Genomic DNA, 14833 nt, shown 5'->3' with positions numbered 1-14833 from the left:
TTCAGTCTAGTCCTCTCAAATACCCAAGCTGCACACAAGCCTCTTTCAGACAGTCTGTTTTATCTATTATTGCAATGTCAAGATAGTCCTTCATTTGTTATAGATCGATTGTAAGGCTGGATTGCATTTTGAGATCTTCAAGATAAATCAAACCCCGGGATCAACCCCACAGATTATATAACATATCAAATTCAAAGTAAAAAAATAACAATTCAGGGACAAGAGCAGGCCAAAGACATCTTCATGAGGCAACAACACAGGAAGCGTATGTGGAAGAAGGTAAAAGAAATTTGAGAGAAGATTAGTTAATATTGGTGCAGTGCTCTGAAGATCAGAAGTGTGAAGCATGAAGTGTACCAAGGAGTGGCAGAGGAGGGGTGGGCACTTGGCCCATGGGGCATGGGAGTCCGTGAAGCATGGGCAGCCTCCATCCACAGGCACAAACCTGAGTCTAGGGAGAGAAGGCTGAGTGAATTTTGCGCTTTATTTTATGGTATGGTATTTTCTGCATGTATTCTATTGCATGGCATGGTATTTATTTTTCGTAAGTATTGCATGTGCTGTATGGTATATACAGTATGGGGTTTATTGTATTCTATGGTATGGTCTGCTGGTTTTTATTGTATTCTTTGTATTGTAGTTTGTATTATATTGTACTGTATGTTATCTATTGTATGGTATGGTATTGTATGGTATAATGTTACACTGCATTTTGTATTGCATTTTATGTATTTTATGTGTCATAATGTATTTTACGTGTTCTCTTTAATGTATTGTACAGTAAGGCATTGATTTTATTGTAGGTATTTTATGTATTATTTTGTACAGAATATATGGAATGGTGTTTCTTGTACTGTATTTTCTCGACTACTGGGATTTGTATTGTCTAGTATGCATTGCATTCTGTGTCACGTATGGTATATGGTGTATTGTATTTTATGTTCTGCACTGTATCTATTGTATTCTATTTGATGAAGGTTAGGGTATGCACTGTACTGTATGCAGGCATTGTATGTACTGCATGCTGTGTCGGTATTGTATTGTTTATCGTGTGGTGCCTACTGTGTGTTGTATGGTATTGGATGATACGGTGTTGTATGGTGTGGCATAGATTGCCTTGTCTATATCCTGTGTTTGTGTTGTAGGCATTGTATTTTGGTTTGTATTGTCTTTAGTACTGTATGCATTTGACTGTATGCAGTACACAGTGTATGCTGTAGCATGTGTTGTATGTGATGCGTGTGTTGTATTTTCTATTGTATGTGCTGTGCGTGTTGTGTTGTGGTGCTGGTGTTGTATCCTATATTGTGTTGTATGTCATGCTACGGCATTATTGTAATGCATGTGTTGTATTGTACGTATCGTATGTGTTGAGTTGCATGGTATGTATTGCAGGGCCTGGCGTTGCGTTTATTGTACGTACTGTATTTTTTATTGCATTGACTGCTGTATGGTGTTTTGGTTTGTATTGTGGTTTATCACAATCAAAATCAAGTGTTATTAAAGAAAACAAGCAGTCTGTACCGCACCGCAAGCTAATAAGCTTAATGCCTTGGTGATGTGTTTGACCTTTGCTTCTGGGACTTTTTTTCCCCTCTTCTTACTCATTCCATGTTGACTCTGTGAGGAGTCCCCTCTGTGTCTTCCTTCCACTCCAGCCTTCTGCTGCAGGCAAAGACAACAGACATGTCTATGCCATGCAATATTGTGCATTTTAAGAATTGCAAGGCACTCTCACGATCTACTTCTGTCAGTATGACATGGAATTGTACCTTGCAGAAAGAGCTGCTTGGTTGCCTATGTATTGTACTGATTTTAGCTCTGAGCACAGTGCCATGCTGACACAGCTACACGTGGCTTCCAGCTCAGGGCCCGCTTTTTTGTCACTTCCCTGGGAGATCTCTCATCTCTATTCCACTGTGTGACATGTGAAAAAAAGAGAAGTGATCGAGTGTGGTGCTGTTATAACTTATATTTCAGCATCTAAGGAAACAGGACAAAGCCAACTCAAAACATTTCAGACATCGCTGGAGACTTCAGATGGTGTCTTGATATTCTAAAACGTTTTTAAATTGTACGTTTTTCTAAACAAACTGCTGGGACATGAGGCTAAAACTTTGGTGGTGTATGAAAATGAATATGTGAATAGTCTTCAGACTGCCTGTAAGGAATGGAGAGTGGTAACACGGGGTCCTTCTCGTGCTCCCAGGCGAGAGGCACCTTTATGGCTGGCAGTAAGAGGGGGTTTTAGCCAGTGCGTCCTTCTGCTGCCTCTTTTCCCAGCACCCACGCACGAATTACAAGAAAAGGAAAATGCAAGCAAATCCCTCTTGGTAACAAGAGAGCCGGGTGTGGGACCTGTGGCTGAGCTCGGGACAGGGAGCACCCCTGGAGCAGCCTTGGGGCTTGCTGCCAACCTGCCTTCAAATGAGCTCTCCCAGCAGGTTGGTGCCCAGGAGTTACATGGAGTTTTGCTCTTCTCCTTCAGGAACCACGTTCGATGCCAAGCACACCCAGAGCCAGGAGAGGACTTCTAGGACAGCTGGGGCTGATGGTGACAGTTCCCACCAGCTGCCCAGGCCAGGGAGATGCAGGTGAGATAGCAGGGAGGAGACACCAACTAATTGCCTCTTCTCTTGCAGAAACAGGCTTTAGCAGCAGGAGAGAGCCAGGCACAAAGGGCCTCTGAGGTCAAAGAAAGTGTCACGCAGCCAGAGCACAAAGAGGCGAAAGGAGAGAAATAGGTGCAGGTCCCATGGCTGGGACAGTGCTTTCAAGGTACCACCTGCCATCGAAACACAAGAACAGCGAAAGGCACTGGCAGGTGATGGAGTGACTGGGAAGAGTGCCTGGCAGAGGGAAGAGCACTGAGAGACAGGAGACAAGACAGAAACGGAGGTGAACCAGATGGCAGGTTGAGACTGAGGGTCTACCAGCTACATTGCTCTTCTGGGCCAACACTGGTGCGGGCAGTCGCACTGCCTGCTATGCGTGGCCACAGACGTGCAATTGGAAGCAGCATGGCTTCATAGGCACTAGAAGACGTCCCCAAACAAACCGCACTCCACGCTGCTTTGGTTTTCAAAAATTGACCTGAAGGTGGTGCTCGATATCTGCTTAGAGCAGGCAGAAGGTGGCCTTGGAGAACGTCACTTGTCTTCTGTGGATACTCTGTGATGCCAGCAGCAGATTTTTGCAGGTGGTTAAGAGGGAATGGTGTGAGAGGTGGGCACACTTCAGCAATATGTGAAGGAAGAGCTGGGGTCATTCTGGGGAGAGCACTCTGGCAGAGACAGCTTTGCTTGTTTGGCTGAGCCCTGTCCCTAATCACCACAGCCCCCAAACAGGTAGTGCAGAAGGGACGTGCCTAGGTGGGAAGCAGCTCGGGGTATGCGTGGTCAAGCACCTCCAAGTCCTTCCTGACTCCAGCAGGTGGAGATGTGGCCGGTGGTTGGCAGGCCTGGTCCTCTTGTAAGGTCTGTGAATGCTGGGGCTGATCAGTCAGGTAGGCTGCAGCCACATGCCACCCACGGGACTGAAAAGGTCTCTGTCCTCTTGCTCGAGAGCTAGGCCAGCTTCAGGTTCGCTAGTGCACTGCGCACGCACACAGCGCTCCCACCAGGAGCTGGCCCGAGACACTCGGTCTTTCCAACTGCGGGGTCCCTATGACCTGTGTTCCCTTCTGCCATCGCCAGCAGCCAGGCCGCTAGACCCACCCCTCTAGCAGGTACAGAGCGGGGCCACACAGAAAAGGATGTGGAATGGCTCTCAAGAAGAAGGTCGGACAGGCTGTGGGGATTATTGAGAGGGCTTTAAACAGAGCTGGCGGGGCTCATTGAGAGGGCTTTAAACGAGGTTCAAAGGGGGAAGGGGACATCACCCAGCTCACTAGGGAAGAGCCCAGGTTTGGCGTGCCAGGGTCAGGGGTGAGATTTGCTGCCCAGCTCAAGTGTGTCTATACCAACGCACGTAGCATGGGCAAAAACAGGAGGAGCTGGAAGCCATTATACAGCAGGACGGCTATGACTTGGTCGCCATCACAGAAATGTGGTCGGACAACTCGCATGACTGGCATGCTGTCATGGATGGCTACAGACTCTTTAGGAAAGACAGGCCAACAAGGAGAGGTGGTGGAGTTGCTCTATATGTGAGGGAGCAACTGGAACGCGTTGAGGTTGGCCTGGGGGCAAATGAGGAACGAGTTGAGAGCTTGTGGGTAAGAATTAAGGGACAGTCTCACACGGGTGACATTACAGTGCCACCTGACCAGGAGAAGGAAATTGATGAGGCTTTTAACAGGCAGCTACAAGCAGCCTCAAAATCACAGGCCCTGGTTCTCATGGGGACTTCAACCACCCTGACATCAGCTGGGAAGACCATACAGCTAGGCAGGCACAATCCAGGAGGTTCCTATAGAGCATCGATGATAACTTTCTGACGCAAGTGGTGAAGGAACCCACAAGGAAAGGCACTCTGCTGGACCTTGTATTAAGAAACAAGGAGGGACTGGTGGAGGCTGTGAAGGTCGGAGGTAGACTCAGCTGCAGTGACCATGGAATGGTCGAGTTCAGAATCCTGCATGGAGGAAGCAGGGCGATAAGCAGGATCAAAACCTTGGACCTCAGAAAGGCTAACTTTGGCGTCTTCAGGGAGCTACTGGGAAGAATCGCATGGGCCAGGGCTTTCGAAGGCAGGAAGGTCCAAGAGTGCTGGTCGCTGTTTAAATGTCACTTCCTCCACGCTCAGGAGCGGTGCATCCCCCTGAGAAAGAAGTATAACAAAGGAGGAAGGAGACCTGCATGGTTGAACAAGGAGATTCTAGTGGAGATCAGGTGGAAGAGAAAGGTCCGTGGAATGTGGAAAGAGGGGCAGGCCACTTGGGAAGAGTACAAAAACGTGGTGAGAGCGTGCAGGGATGTGACGAGGAAGGCCAAGACCCACTTGGAATTGGAGCTGGCAAGGGATGTCAAAAACAACAAGAAGGGCTTCTTCAAGTACATCAGCAGCAAAAGAAAGGCTAGGGACAATGTGGGGCCGCTGCTGAATGAGGTGGGTGTCCTGGTGACAGAGGATGCAGAGAAGGCAGAGCTACTGAATGCCTTCTTTGCTTCAGTCTTCAGTGTCAAGGCAGGCCCTCAAGAATCCCAGGCCCTGGAGGTAAGAGAAGAAACCTAGAGAGAGGACGACTTTCCCTTGGTTGAGGAGGACTGTGTGAGGGATCGATTAAACAATCTGGATACCCACAAATCCATGGGCCCCAATGGAATGCACCCACAAGTGCTGAGGGAGCTGGCAGATGTCATTGCTGAGCCACTCTCCATCATCTTTGAGAGGTCCTGGAGGACAGGAGAGGTGCCCGAGGACTGGAGGAAGGCCAATGTCACTCCAATCTTCTAAAAGGACAAGAAGCAGGACCCAGGGAACTACAGGCCGGTCAGCCTCACCTCCATCCCGGGAAAGGTGATGGAGCAGCTTATCCTGGAGGCCATCATCAAGCAAGTGGAGGAAAAGAAGGTTATCAGGAGTAGTCAGCATGGCTTCACCAAGGGGAACTCATGCCTGACTAATCTGATAGCTTTCTACGATGGCATGACTGGCTGGCTAGATGAAGTTAGAGCCGTGGATGTTTTCTACCTTGACTTCAGCAAGGCTTTCGACACAGTCTCCCATAATATCCTCCTAGGGAAGCTCAGGAAGTGTGGGCTAGATGAGTGGTTGGTGAAGTGGATTGAGAACTGTCTGAATGGCAGAACTCAGAGGGTTGTAGTCAGCGGCGCTGAGTCTAGTTGGAGACCAGTAACTAGTGGTGTCCCTCAGGGGTCAGTACTAGGCCCAGTCTTGTTTCACTTCTTCATCAACGACCTGGATGAAGAGTTTGAATGTACCCTCAGCATATTTGCTGATGACACCAAACTGGGAGGTGTGGTATATACACCAGAAGGCTGTGCTGCCGTTCAGCGTGACCTGGATAGGCTGGAAAGTTGGGCAGAGAGGAACCTGATGCGGTTCAACAAAGGCAAATGCAGAGTCCTGCTCCTGGGGAGGAACAACCCCATGCATCAGTACAGGCTTGGAGTGGATCTGCTGGAGAGCAGCTGTGCGGAGAGGGATCTGGTTGTCCTGGTGAACGACAGGTTAACCATGAGCAAGCAGTATGCCATGGCTGCCAAGAAAGCTAATGGGATCCTGGGATGCATTAGGAGGAGTGTGGCCAGCAGGTCGAGGGAGGATTTTCTTCCCCTTCACACTGCCCTGGTGAGGCCCCATCTGGAACTGTGTTCAGTTCTGGGCTCCCCAGTTCAAGTAAGATGAAGAGCTACTGGAGAGAGTCCAGCGAAGGGCTACGAGGATGGTGAGGGGACTGGAACATCTCTCCTATAAGGAGAGGCTAAGGGAGCTGGGCTTGTTCAGCCTGAAGAGAGAAGGCTGCGAGGGCACCTAATATATACTTACAAATATCTGCAGGGTGGGTGTCAGTAGGATGGGGCCAAGCTCTTTTCAGTAGTGCCCAGTGACAGGACAAAGGGCAACGGGCACAAACTGAAGCACAGGAAGTTCCGTCTGAACATGAGGAAGAACTTCTTCCCTCTGAGGGTGACAGAGCACTGGAACAGGCTGCCCAGGGAGATTGTGGAGTCTCCTTCTCGGAGATATTCAAGACCCGCCTGAACAAGGTCCTCTACAGCCTATAGTAGGTGACCCTGCTTGGGCAGGGGGGTTGGACTAGATGACCCACAGAGGTCCCTTCCAACCTCTACCATTTGTGATTCTGTGATTCTATGATCAACCTCCAACATGCTTTTTTTTTTCAAAATTTAGTTGATACTGGTTCAGACAATTACCAGAAAAGTTAGTGCAGTCATGTTATGACAGTTCTGAATTTCTTCAGTCTAGTCCTCTCAAATACCCAAGCTGCACACAAGCCTCTTTCAGACAGTCTGTTTTATCTATTATTGCAATGTCAAGATAGTCCTTCATTTGTTATAGATCGATTGTAAGGCTGGATTGCATTTTGAGATCTTCAAGATAAATCAAACCCCGGGATCAACCCCACAGATTATATAACATATCAAATTCAAAGTAAAAAAATAACAATTCAGGGACAAGAGCAGGCCAAAGACATCTTCATGAGGCAACAACACAGGAAGCGTATGTGGAAGAAGGTAAAAGAAATTTGAGAGAAGATTAGTTAATATTGGTGCAGTGCTCTGAAGATCAGAAGTGTGAAGCATGAAGTGTACCAAGGAGTGGCAGAGGAGGGGTGGGCACTTGGCCCATGGGGCATGGGAGTCTGTGAAGCATGGGCAGCCTCCATCCACAGGCACAAAGCTGAGTCTAGGGAGAGAAGGCTGAGTGAATTTTGCGCTTTATTTTATGGTATGGTATTTTCTGTATGTATTCTATTGCATGGCATGGTATTTATTTTTCGTAAGTATTGCATGTGCTGTATGGTATATACAGTATGGGGTTTATTGTATTCTATGGTATGGTCTGCTGGTTTTTATTGTATTCTTTGTATTGTAGTTTGTATTATATTGTACTGTATGTTATCTATTGTATGGTATGGTATTGTATGGTATAATGTTACACTGCATTTTGTATTGCATTTTATGTATTTTATGTGTCATAATGTATTTTACGTGTTCTCTTTAATGTATTGTACAGTAAGGCATTGATGTTATTGTAGGTATTTTATGTATTATTTTGTACAGAATATATGGAATGGTGTTTCTTGTACTGTATTTTCTCGACTACTGGGATTTGTATTGTCTAGTATGCATTGCATTCTGTGTCACGTATGGTATATGGTGTATTGTATTTTATGTTCTGCACTGTATCTATTGTATTCTATTTGATGAAGGTTAGGGTATGCACTGTACTGTATGCAGGCATTGTATGTACTGCATGCTGTGTCGGTATTGTATTGTTTATCGTGTGGTGCCTACTGTGTGTTGTATGGTATTGGATGATACGGTGTTGTATGGTGTGGCATAGATTGCCTTGTCTATATCCTGTGTTTGTGTTGTAGGCATTGTATTTTGGTTTGTATTGTCTTTAGTACTGTATGCATTTGACTGTATGCAGTACACAGTGTATGCTGTAGCATGTGTTGTATGTGATGCGTGTGTTGTATTTTCTATTGTATGTGCTGTGCGTGTTGTGTTGTGGTGCTGGTGTTGTATCCTATATTGTGTTGTATGTCATGCTACGGCATTATTGTAATGCATGTGTTGTATTGTACGTATCGTATGTGTTGAGTTGCATGGTATGTATTGCAGGGCCTGGCGTTGCGTTTATTGTACGTACTGTATTTTTTATTGCATTGACTGCTGTATGGTGTTTTGGTTTGTATTGTGGTTTATCACAATCAAAATCAAGTGTTATTAAAGAAAACAAGCAGTCTGTACCGCACCGCAAGCTAATAAGCTTAATGCCTTGGTGATGTGTTTGACCTTTGCTTCTGGGACTTTTTTTCCCCTCTTCTTACTCATTCCATGTTGACTCTGTGAGGAGTCCCCTCTGTGTCTTCCTTCCACTCCAGCCTTCTGCTGCAGGCAAAGACAACAGACATGTCTATGCCATGCAATATTGTGCATTTTAAGAATTGCAAGGCACTCTCACGATCTACTTCTGTCAGTATGACATGGAATTGTACCTTGCAGAAAGAGCTGCTTGGTTGCCTATGTATTGTACTGATTTTAGCTCTGAGCACAGTGCCATGCTGACACAGCTACACGTGGCTTCCAGCTCAGGGCCCGCTTTTTTGTCACTTCCCTGGGAGATCTCTCATCTCTATTCCACTGTGTGACATGTGAAAAAAAGAGAAGTGATCGAGTGTGGTGCTGTTATAACTTATATTTCAGCATCTAAGGAAACAGGACAAAGCCAACTCAAAACATTTCAGACATCGCTGGAGACTTCAGATGGTGTCTTGATATTTTAAAACGTTTTTAAATTGTACGTTTTTCTAAACAAACTGCTGGGACATGAGGCTAAAACTTTGGTGGTGTATGAAAATGAATATGTGAATAGTCTTCAGACTGCCTGTAAGGAATGGAGAGTGGTAACACGGGGTCCTTCTCGTGCTCCCAGGCGAGAGGCACCTTTATGGCTGGCAGTAAGAGGGGGTTTTAGCCAGTGCGTCCTTCTGCTGCCTCTTTTCCCAGCACCCACGCACGAATTACAAGAAAAGGAAAATGCAAGCAAATCCCTCTTGGTAACAAGAGAGCCGGGTGTGGGACCTGTGGCTGAGCTCGGGACAGGGAGCACCCCTGGAGCAGCCTTGGGGCTTGCTGCCAACCTGCCTTCAAATGAGCTCTCCCAGCAGGTTGGTGCCCAGGAGTTACATGGAGTTTTGCTCTTCTCCTTCAGGAACCACGTTCGATGCCAAGCACACCCAGAGCCAGGAGAGGACTTCTAGGACAGCTGGGGCTGATGGTGACAGTTCCCACCAGCTGCCCAGGCCAGGGAGATGCAGGTGAGATAGCAGGGAGGAGACACCAACTAATTGCCTCTTCTCTTGCAGAAACAGGCTTTAGCAGCAGGAGAGAGCCAGGCACAAAGGGCCTCTGAGGTCAAAGAAAGTGTCACGCAGCCAGAGCACAAAGAGGCGAAAGGAGAGAAATAGGTGCAGGTCCCATGGCTGGGACAGTGCTTTCAAGGTACCACCTGCCATCGAAACACAAGAACAGTGAAAGGCACTGGCAGGTGATGGAGTGACTGGGAAGAGTGCCTGGCAGAGGGAAGAGCACTGAGAGACAGGAGACAAGACAGAAACGGAGGTGAACCAGATGGCAGGTTGAGACTGAGGGTCTACCAGCTACATTGCTCTTCTGGGCCAACACTGGTGTGGGCAGTCGCACTGCCTGCTATGCGTGGCCACAGACGTGCAATTGGAAGCAGCATGGCTTCATAGGCACTAGAAGACGTCCCCAAACAAACCGCACTCCACGCTGCTTTGGTTTTCAAAAATTGACCTGAAGGTGGTGCTCGATATCTGCTTAGAGCAGGCAGAAGGTGGCCTTGGAGAACGTCACTTGTCTTCTGTGGATACTCTGTGATGCCAGCAGCAGATTTTTGCCGGTGGTTAAGAGGGAATGGTGTGAGAGGTGGGCACACTTCAGCAATATGTGAAGGAAGAGCTGGGGTCATTCTGGGGAGAGCACTCTGGCAGAGACAGCTTTGCTTGTTTGGCTGAGCCCTGTCCCTAATCACCACAGCCCCCAAACAGGTAGTGCAGAAGGGACGTGCCTAGGTGGGAAGCAGCTCGGGGTATGCGTGGTCAAGCACCTCCAAGTCCTTCCTGACTCCAGCAGGTGGAGATGTGGCCGGTGGTTGGCAGGCCTGGTCCTCTTGTAAGGTCTGTGAATGCTGGGGCTGATCAGTCAGGTAGGCTGCAGCCACATGCCACCCACGGGACTGAAAAGGTCTCTGTCCTCTTGCTCGAGAGCTAGGCCAGCTTCAGGTTCGCTAGTGCACTGCGCACGCACACAGCGCTCCCACCAGGAGCTGGCCCGAGACACTCGGTCTTTCCAACTGCGGGGTCCCTATGACCTGTGTTCCCTTCTGCCATCGCCAGCAGCCAGGCCGCTAGACCCACCCCTCTAGCAGGTACAGAGCGGGGCCACACAGAAAAGGATGTGGAATGGCTCTCAAGAAGAAGGTCGGACAGGCTGTGGGGATTATTGAGAGGGCTTTAAACAGAGCTGGCGGGGCTCATTGAGAGGGCTTTAAACGAGGTTCAAAGGGGGAAGGGGACATCACCCAGCTCACTAGGGAAGAGCCCAGGTTTGGCGTGCCAGGGTCAGGGGTGAGATTTGCTGCCCAGCTCAAGTGTGTCTATACCAACGCACGTAGCATGGGCAAAAACAGGAGGAGCTGGAAGCCATTATACAGCAGGACGGCTATGACTTGGTCGCCATCACAGAAATGTGGTCGGACAACTCGCATGACTGGCATGCTGTCATGGATGGCTACAGACTCTTTAGGAAAGACAGGCCAACAAGGAGAGGTGGTGGAGTTGCTCTATATGTGAGGGAGCAACTGGAACGCGTTGAGGTTGGCCTGGGGGCAAATGAGGAACGAGTTGAGAGCTTGTGGGTAAGAATTAAGGGACAGTCTCACACGGGTGACATTACAGTGCCACCTGACCAGGAGAAGGAAATTGATGAGGCTTTTAACAGGCAGCTACAAGCAGCCTCAAAATCACAGGCCCTGGTTCTCATGGGGACTTCAACCACCCTGACATCAGCTGGGAAGACCATACAGCTAGGCAGGCACAATCCAGGAGGTTCCTATAGAGCATCGATGATAACTTTCTGACGCAAGTGGTGAAGGAACCCACAAGGAAAGGCACTCTGCTGGACCTTGTATTAAGAAACAAGGAGGGACTGGTGGAGGCTGTGAAGGTCGGAGGTAGACTCAGCTGCAGTGACCATGGAATGGTCGAGTTCAGAATCCTGCATGGAGGAAGCAGGGCGATAAGCAGGATCAAAACCTTGGACCTCAGAAAGGCTAACTTTGGCGTCTTCAGGGAGCTACTGGGAAGAATCGCATGGGCCAGGGCTTTCGAAGGCAGGAAGGTCCAAGAGTGCTGGTCGCTGTTTAAATGTCACTTCCTCCACGCTCAGGAGCGGTGCATCCCCCTGAGAAAGAAGTGTAACAAAGGAGGAAGGAGACCTGCATGGTTGAACAAGGAGATTCTAGTGGAGATCAGGTGGAAGAGAAAGGTCCGTGGAATGTGGAAAGAGGGGCAGGCCACTTGGGAAGAGTACAAAAACGTGGTGAGAGCGTGCAGGGATGTGACGAGGAAGGCCAAGACCCACTTGGAATTGGAGCTGGCAAGGGATGTCAAAAACAACAAGAAGGGCTTCTTCAAGTACATCAGCAGCAAAAGAAAGGCTAGGGACAATGTGGGGCCGCTGCTGAATGAGGTGGGTGTCCTGGTGACAGAGGATGCAGAGAAGGCAGAGCTACTGAATGCCTTCTTTGCTTCAGTCTTCAGTGTCAAGGCAGGCCCTCAAGAATCCCAGGCCCTGGAGGTAAGAGAAGAAACCTAGAGAGAGGACGACTTTCCCTTGGTTGAGGAGGACTGTGTGAGGGATCGATTAAACAATCTGGATACCCACAAATCCATGGGCCCCAATGGAATGCACCCACAAGTGCTGAGGGAGCTGGCAGATGTCATTGCTGAGCCACTCTCCATCATCTTTGAGAGGTCCTGGAGGACAGGAGAGGTGCCCGAGGACTGGAGGAAGGCCAATGTCACTCCAATCTTCTAAAAGGACAAGAAGCAGGACCCAGGGAACTACAGGCCGGTCAGCCTCACCTCCATCCCGGGAAAGGTGATGGAGCAGCTTATCCTGGAGGCCATCATCAAGCAAGTGGAGGAAAAGAAGGTTATCAGGAGTAGTCAGCATGGCTTCACCAAGGGGAACTCATGCCTGACTAATCTGATAGCTTTCTACGATGGCATGACTGGCTGGCTAGATGAAGTTAGAGCCGTGGATGTTTTCTACCTTGACTTCAGCAAGGCTTTCGACACAGTCTCCCATAATATCCTCCTAGGGAAGCTCAGGAAGTGTGGGCTAGATGAGTGGTTGGTGAAGTGGATTGAGAACTGTCTGAATGGCAGAACTCAGAGGGTTGTAGTCAGCGGCGCTGAGTCTAGTTGGAGACCAGTAACTAGTGGTGTCCCTCAGGGGTCAGTACTAGGCCCAGTCTTGTTTCACTTCTTCATCAACGACCTGGATGAAGAGTTTGAATGTACCCTCAGCATATTTGCTGATGACACCAAACTGGGAGGTGTGGTATATACACCAGAAGGCTGTGCTGCCGTTCAGCGTGACCTGGATAGGCTGGAAAGTTGGGCAGAGAGGAACCTGATGCGGTTCAACAAAGGCAAATGCAGAGTCCTGCTCCTGGGGAGGAACAACCCCATGCATCAGTACAGGCTTGGAGTGGATCTGCTGGAGAGCAGCTGTGCGGAGAGGGATCTGGTTGTCCTGGTGAACGACAGGTTAACCATGAGCAAGCAGTATGCCATGGCTGCCAAGAAAGCTAATGGGATCCTGGGATGCATTAGGAGGAGTGTGGCCAGCAGGTCGAGGGAGGATTTTCTTCCCCTTCACACTGCCCTGGTGAGGCCCCATCTGGAACTGTGTTCAGTTCTGGGCTCCCCAGTTCAAGTAAGATGAAGAGCTACTGGAGAGAGTCCAGCGAAGGGCTACGAGGATGGTGAGGGGACTGGAACATCTCTCCTATAAGGAGAGGCTAAGGGAGCTGGGCTTGTTCAGCCTGAAGAGAGAAGGCTGCGAGGGCACCTAATATATACTTACAAATATCTGCAGGGTGGGTGTCAGTAGGATGGGGCCAAGCTCTTTTCAGTAGTGCCCAGTGACAGGACAAAGGGCAACGGGCACAAACTGAAGCACAGGAAGTTCCGTCTGAACATGAGGAAGAACTTCTTCCCTCTGAGGGTGACAGAGCACTGGAACAGGCTGCCCAGGGAGGTTGTGGAGTCTCCTTCTCGGAGATATTCAAGACCCGCCTGAACAAGGTCCTCTACAGCCTATAGTAGGTGACCCTGCTTGGGCAGGGGGGTTGGACTAGATGACCCACAGAGGTCCCTTCCAACCTCTACCATTTGTGATTCTGTGATTCTATGATCAACCTCCAACATGCTTTTTTTTTTCAAAATTTAGTTGATACTGGTTCAGACAATTACCAGAAAAGTTAGTGCAGTCATGTTATGACAGTTCTGAATTTCTTCAGTCTAGTCCTCTCAAATACCCAAGCTGCACACAAGCCTCTTTCAGACAGTCTGTTTTATCTATTATTGCAATGTCAAGATAGTCCTTCATTTGTTATAGATCGATTGTAAGGCTGGATTGCATTTTGAGATCTTCAAGATAAATCAAACCCCGGGATCAACCCCACAGATTATATAACATATCAAATTCAAAGTAAAAAAATAACAATTCAGGGACAAGAGCAGGCCAAAGACATCTTCATGAGGCAACAACACAGGAAGCGTATGTGGAAGAAGGTAAAAGAAATTTGAGAGAAGATTAGTTAATATTGGTGCAGTGCTCTGAAGATCAGAAGTGTGAAGCATGAAGTGTACCAAGGAGTGGCAGAGGAGGGGTGGGCACTTGGCCCATGGGGCATGGGAGTCTGTGAAGCATGGGCAGCCTCCATCCACAGGCACAAAGCTGAGTCTAGGGAGAGAAGGCTGAGTGAATTTTGCGCTTTATTTTATGGTATGGTATTTTCTGTATGTATTCTATTGCATGGCATGGTATTTATTTTTCGTAAGTATTGCATGTGCTGTATGGTATATACAGTATGGGGTTTATTGTATTCTATGGTATGGTCTGCTGGTTTTTATTGTATTCTTTGTATTGTAGTTTGTATTATATTGTACTGTATGTTATCTATTGTATGGTATGGTATTGTATGGTATAATGTTACACTGCATTTTGTATTGCATTTTATGTATTTTATGTGTCATAATGTATTTTACGTGTTCTCTTTAATGTATTGTACAGTAAGGCATTGATGTTATTGTAGGTATTTTATGTATTATTTTGTACAGAATATATGGAATGGTGTTTCTTGTACTGTATTTTCTCGACTACTGGGATTTGTATTGTCTAGTATGCATTGCATTCTGTGTCACGTATGGTATATGGTGTATTGTATTTTATGTTCTGCACTGTATCTATTGTATTCTATTTGATGAAGGTTAGGGTATGCACTGTACTGTATGCAGGCATTGTATGTACTGCATGCTGTGTCGGTATTGTATTGTTTATCGTGTGGTGCCTACTGT

Source organism: Opisthocomus hoazin, chromosome 29 (assembly GCF_030867145.1).
Source record: "Opisthocomus hoazin isolate bOpiHoa1 chromosome 29, bOpiHoa1.hap1, whole genome shotgun sequence".
NCBI classification, from domain to species: domain Eukaryota; kingdom Metazoa; phylum Chordata; class Aves; order Opisthocomiformes; family Opisthocomidae; genus Opisthocomus; species Opisthocomus hoazin.
This window is presented reverse-complemented; position numbering follows the sequence as displayed.